Raw genomic sequence first — 13,063 nt, forward strand, 5'->3', positions numbered from 1 at the left:
CCAAATTCATCGATGACTTCCAAGTTGATTGTGACACGTCAGGATTGTCAAAACGGAAAGCCGACTGTTTTTTAGCAAAAAATTAAATGAAGTGCGTTGCAAGTATTTCACTTATGATAGAATTTTACGCCAAAGTGCGCACTATAGAATATTGGCAGCATTATTTCTTGCCTAATGAGTAACCAATTCATCGTTTTTCCGACCACGAAGCTCTTAAGTTCATTAATGGACACCATTCTCTAAAGACTCGTCATGCCAAGTGGGTCAAAACATTACAAGCTTACTCATTTGTTATTCGACATAAGTCTGGATTGACCAACACCGTTGCTGACGCCCTCAGTTGTCACCATATTCTTTTATCGGCCATGCAAACTCAAGTGTGTTGTTTTGACTCTTTTCGCTCGTTGTATCAATATGGACCAGAATTCTGAGATATGTAAAATTAATGTAGTTCCAAACCGTTATGTGATTTCTTTATACTTGACAGCTACCTTTTTAAAGTGTCTCATTTGTGTGTTCCTTTGTGATCATTACGTGATTCAGTTATACTAGAAATCCATGTGGAAGGACTTGCAGGTCACTTTGGGAGAGATAAGACACTTGATTTGATATGTGGAAAATTTTATTGGCCAAAGATGGAACGATATGTTTCTCATGTTTTAACTCGGTGTCGGATTTGCCACGTCGCTAAAAGTCAAGGTACTAATACGGGTCTTTACACCCCCTTACCCGTACCCGTCGCCTCATGGGAGGATGTTAGTTTAGATTTTGTTATGGGTTTGCCTCGGACACAACGACATAAGGATTCCATTATGGTCGTTGTTGATCGGTTTCCGAAAATGGCTCATTTTGTACATTGTTCTAAGAAATATGATGTGATCAAGTAGCAAGATTATATTCTACTGAAATTGTGAGGCTTCATAGTATTCCAAAGACAATCACATCAAACAAGTATGTCAAATTCGTAAGTCACTTTTGGCATATTCTTTGGAAATACACGGGTTCAAAATTAAAGTTTAACAACTCTCACGACCCCCAAATAGATGGACAAAGTGAGCTCACAAATCGCAGTCTTGGGAACCTATTGTATAGCCTCGTTGGAGAACGAACTAAACAATGGGACATTACCTTGCCTCATGTTGAATTTGCTTATAATAGGCCAGTTAATCGCCCAACCGGTAAGACTCTGTTTTTTTATCGTGTATGGACGTAATCCTATCACCCCACTTGATCTTGCCCCACTGCTCGTTATGGAACCTGGTAGTTCTGTGAGGGAGGACCAGTCCGTACAAATTAGAGAATTACACAAGCAAGTACGTGAACAGATGTAACGCCTGGGTTTTCAGGGCTAAGCATTTTTGTCAATGTAATAGTCTAGGTCAACTATTGTAACTCTTTTTGAAGTAATAAATATGAAATATTTGAGTATTATGTGAATTATGTGTGTTTATGTGTTTATTATTTAATTATAAATGTATAATTAATAAAGAATAAAAATGAGCGTCAAAATTAAAGTGTGAGATAATCCCGATATCTCTACATAAAGTTGTAGAATATGTCTCAAGGTTTCCGTACATATAAAGAATGCCCAAATCCGAGCTATAACGAAGAAGTTATGGCCCGCCGAAGTTTTACGGCTAAACCGGCACGACACCGGGAGACGTAAATAGTGAATTTACGATAGAAGACTTTTTAGCCTTAGCAATCTAAACAAAAGTCGTAGAATGTGTTAAACTAAGAACATCGATAAAAAGAACGCCCAAATCTGACTTCGTATGAAGAAGTTATGATTTTTCTAAGATTCGGCTTAGCAGTGCACGGCCTGAAACTCGAATTTTAGTTCGAGCGGTTTTTGGCTTACGCAACGTAAATGAGAGTTGAAGATCTCATTAATAGGAAATCAACGGTAAAAAGACAGACAAAAACAGAGTCCGTATGCAGAAGTTATTAATTTTACGCAGACGTTTAACAGTATAATCTCCTTGTACTGTTAAATTTAAGATCGGTCGAGAATTAGCTGACGGTGTCAAAATGAAAGTTGTAGATCTTATTATTACCTACGCGTGGATATAAAGAACGTCAAAAACGGAGGTCGTATGTGAAAGTTACGGATTTTAGAAGTCGGAAGTGTGCTGTGCGAAAATGGGTGATGTGGCACAATCTTGACCATTGCTTTCTCCCCAAGGCTTGCCACCAGATGGTGACATGTGGCACCAAGTTCAGCCACATTTCACCCTATAAATACCACCTCTCCCACCCTCATTTTCTTCACACCTTTCCCATTCTTTCTTCTCTTTACTCTCTCTCTCTCTCTCTAGAACCTCTCTCTAGCCCCGAAATCCCCCGAAAAGCCTAGGGAACCTCCCTAGCACGAGGCGGAAGCCACGGAGTGCTCGAAGGCTCTGAGAAGAAGAGCTTTTCGGCTCGGGAACGCTACTCCAAGCAAATCCCGGTTTTCTATAAAACCCGCTGTAAGTGAGCTACGCCTACGCTATTTTTAATATAACTTTTATTTAATTATAGTAACGTTATTAGGAACTTATAATAAATACTTGGGCTATTATTATGGGTTATATAAGTATTTTTTTGATGCTTATATAATAATAATAATAATAGCTAGACTATTAATTAGTCTCGACGAATAATAAACTAAACTCTAGTGGTAATAATACTAGGTTTCGTCGAAGAAAAATTCTTTTTAAGAAGCGAAGCGCTGTCTGAGTTCGGAATCACCACCTTTTCCGGTGAGTGCATAGTTACTTTCAGCTTACACATAGATATGAAGTATTTTATATAAATTACGTGCTATGTGTTCATATTATCTGGATACTTGCTATCTATGTTAGATGAACGTTGTTATACATGTTTTCAATGATTTAAACTGTATATGTATTTTATATCTACGAAAATGTTGGGGTAAAACATGGGTAGATGTAATAGGTGATGTGTGATAAAATGATGAGAGGCCTCGATGTTGTTGTTGTTGATCCAGTCATCTAGCGGAGTATAGATGACGACCACGGACTCTTCTAGACAGTCCAGTGGAACACTAGCAGGTTCGCAACCTGTAGGTGTTGTGAACGATGTGTTCACCGGTGTACTCCATCCCCCACATGGTTGCCTATTAGGACATTTATTGCTGAGGAATCCCCTTAGCAGTAGTGTTCGTCCCGATGATAATCCTTAGGCTAGGTCCCTTATGATAGGTGTTTAGGGACGTAAAGTGAGGATAACGGGAACGGGTAATCGGGTTATTGTTGATTGATGAAATTAATAAACTTATTTATTGTGGGTTGAAAACCCTATGTGCTCACCAGGCTCCCAAGCCTGACCCACTCAGTTTTATGCATTACAGGTAGTGGCGCATGAGCATAGGTGTGATGTTTTGGACGAGGGATTACGGATATAGGCCTGTAGATATGAAATAATGTAGTAAGGCTTATATTGTACTGTTTATACTTTTGATTTGTACGAACATGACATCCCGAGTCTTTTAATGAAATACATTTCTATGGAAATGCTTTTGATAAATCTTTATCATATTATTGTTTTGGGACAAATTCCGCAACCCTTTTATTAAAAGATAACTCTGATTTTGAAATAAAGTATAAACAAAACCGGTCTTTTCTGGCCGTGATTTTGGGGATGTCACAGTTGGTATCAGAGCATTAGTTTAAGCGAACTAGGAATTTGTAGGATTTTTAGACTTAAACTTAGAATGCTAAGCGATGATTGTGAGGTGTGAGCACTAGCTTATTTTAGGAATTGTGCCTAAAATGCTTTTATGTGCTAAATGTTTTATGCATGATATACTGTTATTTTGTTCGGGATCTATGGTATGTTGCCGACCGGATCTGGAACCTTATGTGTTTAGGATTCTAAACGTACGACTACGATATTAGAACTAGCATGTAAACGTTTCGGAGTGATAAGGACGATTTAAAACGTCTCTCCTAAATAAAGATCTAAATCCACCTTATTCGGTATATAGATCAAGATGGTAAGGACCCGTAGCGGAAACGTAAACGCAAATGGGAACGGACACCAACCCCCCGTGATCGAGCAAATACCAGTTGTGGAAGCCGCCGCCGGACCAATAACGATGGCCGGAGTGCAAGCAATGATCCAGGCAATGTTGGATCGTCAAATGGAGGAAACCAGGCGTTTGCTCCAGCAAAATCGAGAGGAAGCGACTATTCAGCTCGAACAGCCCGAGTTGAACGAAGGGCAGACTGAAGAAGGAAACTACAGTGGGACTATTGGTCAAGCCAACCCACCGATAGTTAGGCAAAACCACCAGGATGGAGGAAATGATGGACGTGGATGCAAATACAAGGATTTCATGGCATCCAAGCCACCGAGTCTATCCGGAAGCCCGACGCCGGTGGAAGTCATGAACTGGATCTCTGAGATGGAGACAATGTTTGAGAGTTGCGAGTGTAGCAATAGGCAGAAGACTGCTCTTGCAGTTCCTCTATTGAAATCTGGAGTACTAAGCTGGTGGAAGCTATTAGCTGATTCAATGCCCAAAGGTGAAGCAAGCAAAATGTCGTGGGAGGATTTTCTGGTACAGTTGAAGATGCAATACTGCTCTGAGCAGGATCTTCTGGAGATCAGCAACGAATTCCAGAATCTGAAGAAGGGAAGAATGAGCGTTACTGAATACGCTGCAAGCTTTACTGAGAAAATGAAGCTTGTTCCTCACCTCGTCCCAACTGAACTCTCCAAGGTTAACAAATTTGCCCTCGGATTACCAGCGGACTTCGGTCCAATGGTCAAGCAAACTACCACTCTAAAAGCTGCCATCTGGGCTGCTAAGAATGTGGAGACCCAGATACGAGAAAAGGGTCTGGAGAGAGCGGAAGTGGGAGAGAAACGGAAATTTGACGGATCCTCGAGGTCCGGTAAGAAAGGTAGATTCTCGAAGTCTAGTTCGAGAGGAGGAGGATCAGAAGCAAAGTGGTGTGACAAGTGCAAGAAGAAGCACTCTGGGAAGTGTGATGGAGGGGTCACTTGTTACAAATGCGGAAAGCCTGGGCACTATGCCAACGAATGCACTCTTAACCAGAAGGCCTGTTATGGGTGTAATGAAGAAGGGCACATTTTGAAGGACTGCCCGAAGAAGAAGGAGGCAGGAAGACCCAACATACCACCAAAGCCGAAGGCGAGAGCCTTCCAGATGACGCTCGAGGCTGCAAAGGAGGCAGCAGACGTCGCTTCAGGTACCTTTCTTGTAAATGGTTTACCTGCAAATATACTGTTTGATTCCGGAGCCAACTACTCCTTTGTGTCGCATAAATTTAGTGCGAAATTAGCATTACCTGTAGAAAAACTTGATAACGCCCTAATTGTAGAAGTTGCCAGTGGCAAATTCGTACCTGTTAGTAATCGTATTAGGAACATCGTCATTGACCTAAACGGAAACGAATTCCAGGAGGAACTATTACCCATAGAGTTAAACGGTTTCGACATCGTTTTGGGTATGGATTGGCTTAGCGCCAACGATGCCGAGATATTATGCCGAAAGAAGATAGTTAGGATAAACCCACCCGGAAAGGAATCATTTATGGTGTACGGGGACAAACGCAGAGTGAGTTCTGGAATCATATCCTTGATGAAAGCTAGGAAATGTTTGTCCAAGGGATGTGCATCGTACTTGGCATTCGTAATCGATGCTAAGAAAGAAAAGAAAGAGGTGCAGAATATACCGGTTGTGTGCGATTATCCGGAAGTCTTTCCCGAAGATCTTCCTGGATTACCACCTGATAGGCAAGTAGAATTTCGTATAGACTTATTACCAGGAACAACACCGATAGCAAAGGCACCTTACCGATTAGCACCGACGGAGATGAAGGAGCTCATGACGCAACTTCAGGAGCTGTTGGATAGCGGTTTCATTCGACCTAGTTCATCACCCTGGGGAGCTCCGGTGTTATTCGTGAAGAAGAAGGACGGAAGCATGAGGATGTGCATAGACTACCGAGAGTTGAATAAGGCAACGGTGAAGAACAAGTATCCATTGCCGAGGATTGATGATCTATTCGATCAGCTGCAAGGTTCGAGCTACTTCTCAAAGATCGATCTTAGGTCAGGATATCATCAGCTGAAGGTGAGAGAGCAGGATATTGAGAAGACTGCATTCAGAACAAGATATGGACACTACGAGTTCTTGGTTATGTCGTTCGGACTAACCAATGCTCCCGCAGCATTCATGGATTTGATGAATAGGGTTTGTAAACCATTCCTCGATAAATCTGTGATAGTGTTCATCGACGACATTCTCATTTACTCGAAAAGCCAGGAGGAGCATGGCAAGCATCTACGAGAAGTGTTGGAGGTGTTAAAGAAGGAGAAGCTTTTTGCAAAGTTCTCCAAACGCGACTTTTGGATACGGGAAGTCCAATTCTTGGGTCATGTTGTTAACCAAGAAGGAATAATGGTTGACCCTGCCAAGATCGAAGCTGTAATGAAGTGGGAACGTCCGAAGAATCCCACGGAGATTCGAAGCTTTCTAGGATTAGCCGGATATTACCGACGATTTATCCAAGGCTTTTCTTCTATAGCTGCTCCATTAACAGCTTTGACCCATAAAGGAGCTACGTATACATGGAGTGAGAAACACGATGAGGCGTTCGAGAAGCTAAAGAAGAAGTTATGTGAAGCGCCGATACTTTCTCTACCCGATGGAGTCGAAGATTTCGCAGTTTATAGTGATGCATCTGGAGTCGGGTTAGGTTGTGTTCTGACCCAAAGAGAAAAGGTGATAGCATACGCATCTCGACAATTGAAAGAGCACGAAAAGAACTACCCCACTCATGATCTGGAGTTGGCAGCGGTAGTATTCGCCTTAAAGATATGGAGGCATTACCTCTACGGCACGAAGTGCAAGCTCTTCACTGATCATAAGAGTCTCCCGTATCTCTTTAATCAGAAGGAGTTGAACATGAGGCAACGACGCTGGCTAGAACTTCTCAAGGACTATGACTGTGAGATACTTTACCACCCAGGTAAAGCAAATATTGTTGCTGATGCTCTCAGTCGGAAAGTCAATCTTGAAAGAAGAAGGCCGAGAGCGTTAAGAATTGAAGTCGTCTCGACGATTGTGGAAAGTATCAGGAAAGCTCAAGAAGAAGCCTTAGAAAAGAATGACCGAAAGGAAGAACGTTTGGGAAAAACGTTAGTGTTCGGTACGAACAGTCGAGGACTGAAGGTATTCCAAGATCGAATTTGGGTACCTAAGACGGGAGGAATAAGAGATCTTCTAATGGAAGAAGCACACAAGACCATGTACTCGATTCATCCCGGTAGCACTAAAATGTATAGGGACCTAAAACCCTACTACTGGTGGCCGACGATGAAGCTCGATGTTGCGAAGTATGTGGCTGAGTGCGTAACATGTGCGAGGGTTAAGGCACAACATCAAAAACCGTATGGGAGTTTAGAACCCTTACCTGTACCCATGGGTAAATGGGAAGACATCACCATGGATTTTGTGACTAAACTGCCCAGAACGAAGAATGGTCACGACATGATTTGGGTAGTCGTGGATCGTTTCACCAAGAGTGCACACTTCATAGCAGCCAACGAGAAGTGGTCTATGGATAAGCTCGCAAATGCTTACGTGAAGGAAATTGTAAGACTTCACGGTGTCCCTCTTACTATTGTGTCAGATCGTGATAGTCGTTTCACATCGAGGTTTTGGAGGAGTCTACAAGAGGAGTTGGGTACAAAGTTGTGTTTGAGTACTGCTTACCATCCGCAAACTGATGGTCAGAGCGAAAGAACGATTCAGACGTTGGAAGATATGCCGAGAGCATGTACCCTCGAATTCCAAGGGAATTGGGACGACCACTTACCCCTAGTAGAATTTTCCTACAACAATAGTTTTCACTCGAGCATCAAGATGGAACCTTATCAGGCCTTGTATGGACAGAAGTGTCGTACGCCGTCTTGTTGGCTTGAAGCCGGAGAGAAGCAGTTTATGGGCCCCGAGATAGTCCATGAGACTGCTGAGAAATTGAAGGTGATTAGGGAAAGAATGTTAGCAGCTCAGGATCGTCAGAAGAGCTATGCCGACAAGAAAAGACGACCGATAACCTTCGAAGTTGGGGATTCCGTTTTACTTAAAGTCTCACCGTGGAAGGGACTTATACGATTTGGGAAACGAGGAAAGTTGAGTCCAAGGTTTATTGGACCATTCAAAGTTCTTCAGAGGATTGGGAACCAAGCTTACAAGCTGGAATTGCCCGAAGAACTCAATGGTATTCATAACACCTTCCATGTGTGTTATTTGAGGAAATTCATGGGAGATGTTCCCGACATAATTCTAATCTCGGAATTAAGGATGGATGAGAATAAAAGGCTGATCGAAGAGCCTGAGGCAATTATTGACCGTAAGACTAAGAAGTTACGACGCAAGATGGTCGACTTGGTGCTAGTCCGATGGAAACATTCGAATGGGCCGAACCTCACTTGGGAAACAGAGGATGACATGATGAGTCGCTATCCACATCTGTTTGCTGATGCATGATTCCGGGACGGAATCATCCTAAGGGGGTGAGAATTGTAACGCCTGGGTTTTCAGGGCTAAGCATTTTTGTCAATGTAATAGTCTAGGTCAACTATTGTAACTCTTTTTGAAGTAATAAATATGAAATATTTGAGTATTATGTGAATTATGTGTGTTTATGTGTTTATTATTTAATTATAAATGTATAATTAATAAAGAATAAAAATGAGCGTCAAAATTAAAGTGTGAGATAATCCCGATATCTCTACATAAAGTTGTAGAATGTCTCAAGGTTTCCGTACATATAAAGAATGCCCAAATCCGAGCTATAACGAAGAAGTTATGGCCCGCCGAAGTTTTACGGCTAAACCGGCACGACACCGGGAGACGTAAATAGTGAATTTACGATAGAAGACTTTTTAGCCTTAGCAATCTAAACAAAAGTCGTAGAATGTGTTAAACTAAGAACATCGATAAAAAGAACGCCCAAATCTGACTTCGTATGAAGAAGTTATGATTTTTCTAAGATTCGGCTTAGCAGTGCACGGCCTGAAACTCGAATTTTAGTTCGAGCGGTTTTTGGCTTACGCAACGTAAATGAGAGTTGAAGATCTCATTAATAGGAAATCAACGGTAAAAAGACAGACAAAAACAGAGTCCGTATGCAGAAGTTATTAATTTTACGCAGACGTTTAACAGTATAATCTCCTTGTACTGTTAAATTTAAGATCGGTCGAGAATTAGCTGACGGTGTCAAAATGAAAGTTGTAGATCTTATTATTACCTACGCGTGGATATAAAGAACGTCAAAAACGGAGGTCGTATGTGAAAGTTACGGATTTTAGAAGTCGGAAGTGTGCTGTGCGAAAATGGGTGATGTGGCACAATCTTGACCATTGCTTTCTCCCCAAGGCTTGCCACCAGATGGTGACATGTGGCACCAAGTTCAGCCACATTTCACCCTATAAATACCACCTCTCCCACCCTCATTTTCTTCACACCTTTCCCATTCTTTCTTCTCTTTACTCTCTCTCTCTCTCTCTAGAACCTCTCTCTAGCCCCGAAATCCCCCGAAAAGCCTAGGGAACCTCCCTAGCACGAGGCGGAAGCCACGGAGTGCTCGAAGGCTCTGAGAAGAAGAGCTTTTCGGCTCGGGAACGCTACTCCAAGCAAATCCCGGTTTTCTATAAAACCCGCTGTAAGTGAGCTACGCCTACGCTATTTTTAATATAACTTTTATTTAATTATAGTAACGTTATTAGGAACTTATAATAAATACTTGGGCTATTATTATGGGTTATATAAGTATTTTTTTGATGCTTATATAATAATAATAATAATAGCTAGACTATTAATTAGTCTCGACGAATAATAAACTAAACTCTAGTGGTAATAATACTAGGTTTCGTCGAAGAAAAATTCTTTTTAAGAAGCGAAGCGCTGTCTGAGTTCGGAATCACCACCTTTTCCGGTGAGTGCATAGTTACTTTCAGCTTACACATAGATATGAAGTATTTTATATAAATTACGTGCTATGTGTTCATATTATCTGGATACTTGCTATCTATGTTAGATGAACGTTGTTATACATGTTTTCAATGATTTAAACTGTATATGTATTTTATATCTACGAAAATGTTGGGGTAAAACATGGGTAGATGTAATAGGTGATGTGTGATAAAATGATGAGAGGCCTCGATGTTGTTGTTGTTGATCCAGTCATCTAGCGGAGTATAGATGACGACCACGGACTCTTCTAGACAGTCCAGTGGAACACTAGCAGGTTCGCAACCTGTAGGTGTTGTGAACGATGTGTTCACCGGTGTACTCCATCCCCCACATGGTTGCCTATTAGGACATTTATTGCTGAGGAATCCCCTTAGCAGTAGTGTCCGTCCCGATGATAATCCTTAGGCTAGGTCCCTTATGATAGGTGTTTAGGGACGTAAAGTGAGGATAACGGGAACGGGTAATCGGGTTATTGTTGATTGATGAAATTAATAAACTTATTTATTGTGGGTTGAAAACCCTATGTGCTCACCAGGCTCCCAAGCCTGACCCACTCAGTTTTATGCATTACAGGTAGTGGCGTATGAGCATAGGTGTGATGTTTTGGACGAGGGATTACGGATATAGGCCTGTAGATATGAAATAATGTAGTAAGGCTTATATTGTACTGTTTATACTTTTGATTTGTACGAACATGACATCCCGAGTCTTTTAATGAAATACATTTCTATGGAAATGCTTTTGATAAATCTTTATCATATTATTGTTTTGGGACAAATTCCGCAACCCTTTTATTAAAAGATAACTCTGATTTTGAAATAAAGTATAAACAAAACCGGTCTTTTCTGGCCGTGATTTTGGGGATGTCACAACAGATCATTTGTAACACCCATAATCTTGAGGAGCAATTGTAAGGAATGAATCCCATTTTGAAGACTGGACACGACGTATTGGAGGAAGCCAACACGACGTGTCTTGTTAAGGAAAAACATGGTTCTCATTAAGGTCAACATGGCATGTTGGTGTCTAAACACGGTGTGTTGGAACCTGGGAAGGAAACCCTAATTTTTAGGATGTTTCACCCTATATAATCACTTTAAGCCCCAAGGGCTGGTCTCCTTACCAGCCTCCATTGACACTAAAACCCTAAAATCGATCCTTAAGTCTATTGGTGGTGTTCTTGAGCTAGTAAGAGGTTCTTGGTGCTCATTTTTTTAGGTCTTTGTGAAGAAAGAGGAGATCTTGAAGTTGCTTTGATTGGGGAAAAGGCTTTGGATCCAGAAGCATCATCTTGTGGGGAAGCTTTCTGATGTATCAAGTTTTCATCTAGTCTTGTAGATGTTTATATCTCTTCATTTTGTTGTATATCGTGCTTTTGGTCCCTTTTTGGGTTGATGAGAGGGTGAAGTCATTTAAGGGCTTGTTATTCTAGATCTGAGCTTGTTTAGGGCTCCTTGAGCATAAAGGTGGAAGTGTTACGAGAGTTTTGGTGTCATGCATACATTAAGTCAATTATTAAGTCCTTTTTAAGCTTAAGAGCCTCTTTTACACATGCATGAATGTAAAGTTGGAAACTTTACGTGTTTTCTAGCTTAAGGAATGCATATCTATGTTTTGGGGCTATGTATTCAAGGATTAAGTGCTTATTGGTTAATCCCTTGCACTATCAAGCCTTTTTGGATGGCTTTGGACCCTTTTTGGTAATCCCTATGGGTAACGATGGAAACTTTACCCTTCTAAGTCTCATTTTGGTCTAGATCTACACTTTGGAGGTCTTGGAATCAGAGAGAGTAGCGTATTGTATTAAGTTGTTGAATCTCAGGAAAACACGGTGTGTTTACATGCCAACATGGTGTGTTGGATAGAAATTTCCCGATTATCTGGATGAGGGAAGAACAAGGCATGTCCAAGGGGCAACACAACGTATCTGGGTTGTTGACTCTGACTTTGATCAGAAGTTTGATCATGGTTGACCATGGGTTATGTTGGGCTATGTGTGGGCCCAAATTGGAAAATTAGGGCCAAGTATGGGCCTTGAGTGATTATTTGATTTTAGGCCTTTTAGATTTTGAGTTTGGGCCTTAGCCTTAGGCCAAACTAGGTAAAGGGTAAAATTATATTTACCCCAAGAATGGACTGTTGGACATATGGCTATGGATTGGGACCTAAATGTTGATCGGGTGTTGTTTTGATATTGATAGTTTAGGGATCTCTCAGCCAGCAGCCATGGATTTTCTATGCGTTTTGGCAATGTGCAATGTGAGTTTTCTCATTGGGTTTAGCGGGTCCAAGGCACCAAGGCCAACCCTCGATTGGTTATGTTATTATATTTGTTGTCTTTGTGATACTTGTATGTGCTTGTATATGTATGTTTACTGGATGGGGCCCGTTATTCCAGTATGGGTGGGGCTCGTATCATATTGTTATTCGAGTGTGGGTGGGGCATGCATCTCATTGTTATTCAAGTAAGGGTGGGGCCCATATCTCATTTTTATTCGTGTGTGGGCGGGGCCCATATCTCGTTGTTATTCGAGTGTAGGTAGGGCCCGTTATTCAAGTATGGACGGGGCCCATATCTCGTTGGACGGGGCCCGTTATACGAGTGTGAGCGGGGCACGTATCTCATTTGGGTAGGGCCCGTTATATGATATGTATGGTATGTGGTATCTTGTGGAACTCACTAAGCTTTATGCTTACGATTTTCAGTTTATATTTCAGGTACTTTGGTTTTCTAATGGAAGAGCTCGGGATGATTGCAGAGCACACACCACATGTTTCCTCATTCTGTGATTTACTCTTATTTGATGATGTTTTGCTCAATCTTGATTACCTTGGTTTTATGGGAATGATATGTAATTACGATTTATTAATCTAAAAACAAAAATATTATGTCATTGTTTTTGGGGACGTTATAAGTTGGTATCAGAGCCTTGGTTTGAGGGATTCAAACATATTCTCAGGTGTGTCTGAACTCGAACTGGGGAATTGGTAAAGTTTTTCAAAAATGAAATAAAAGTGATTTAAAAAGGTAAAATCAAGTTTTCT

This window comes from Lactuca saligna, chromosome 3 (genome assembly GCF_052625555.1).
Source record: "Lactuca saligna cultivar CGN05327 chromosome 3, ASM5262555v1, whole genome shotgun sequence".
Classification (NCBI taxonomy): Eukaryota; Viridiplantae; Streptophyta; class Magnoliopsida; order Asterales; family Asteraceae; genus Lactuca; species Lactuca saligna.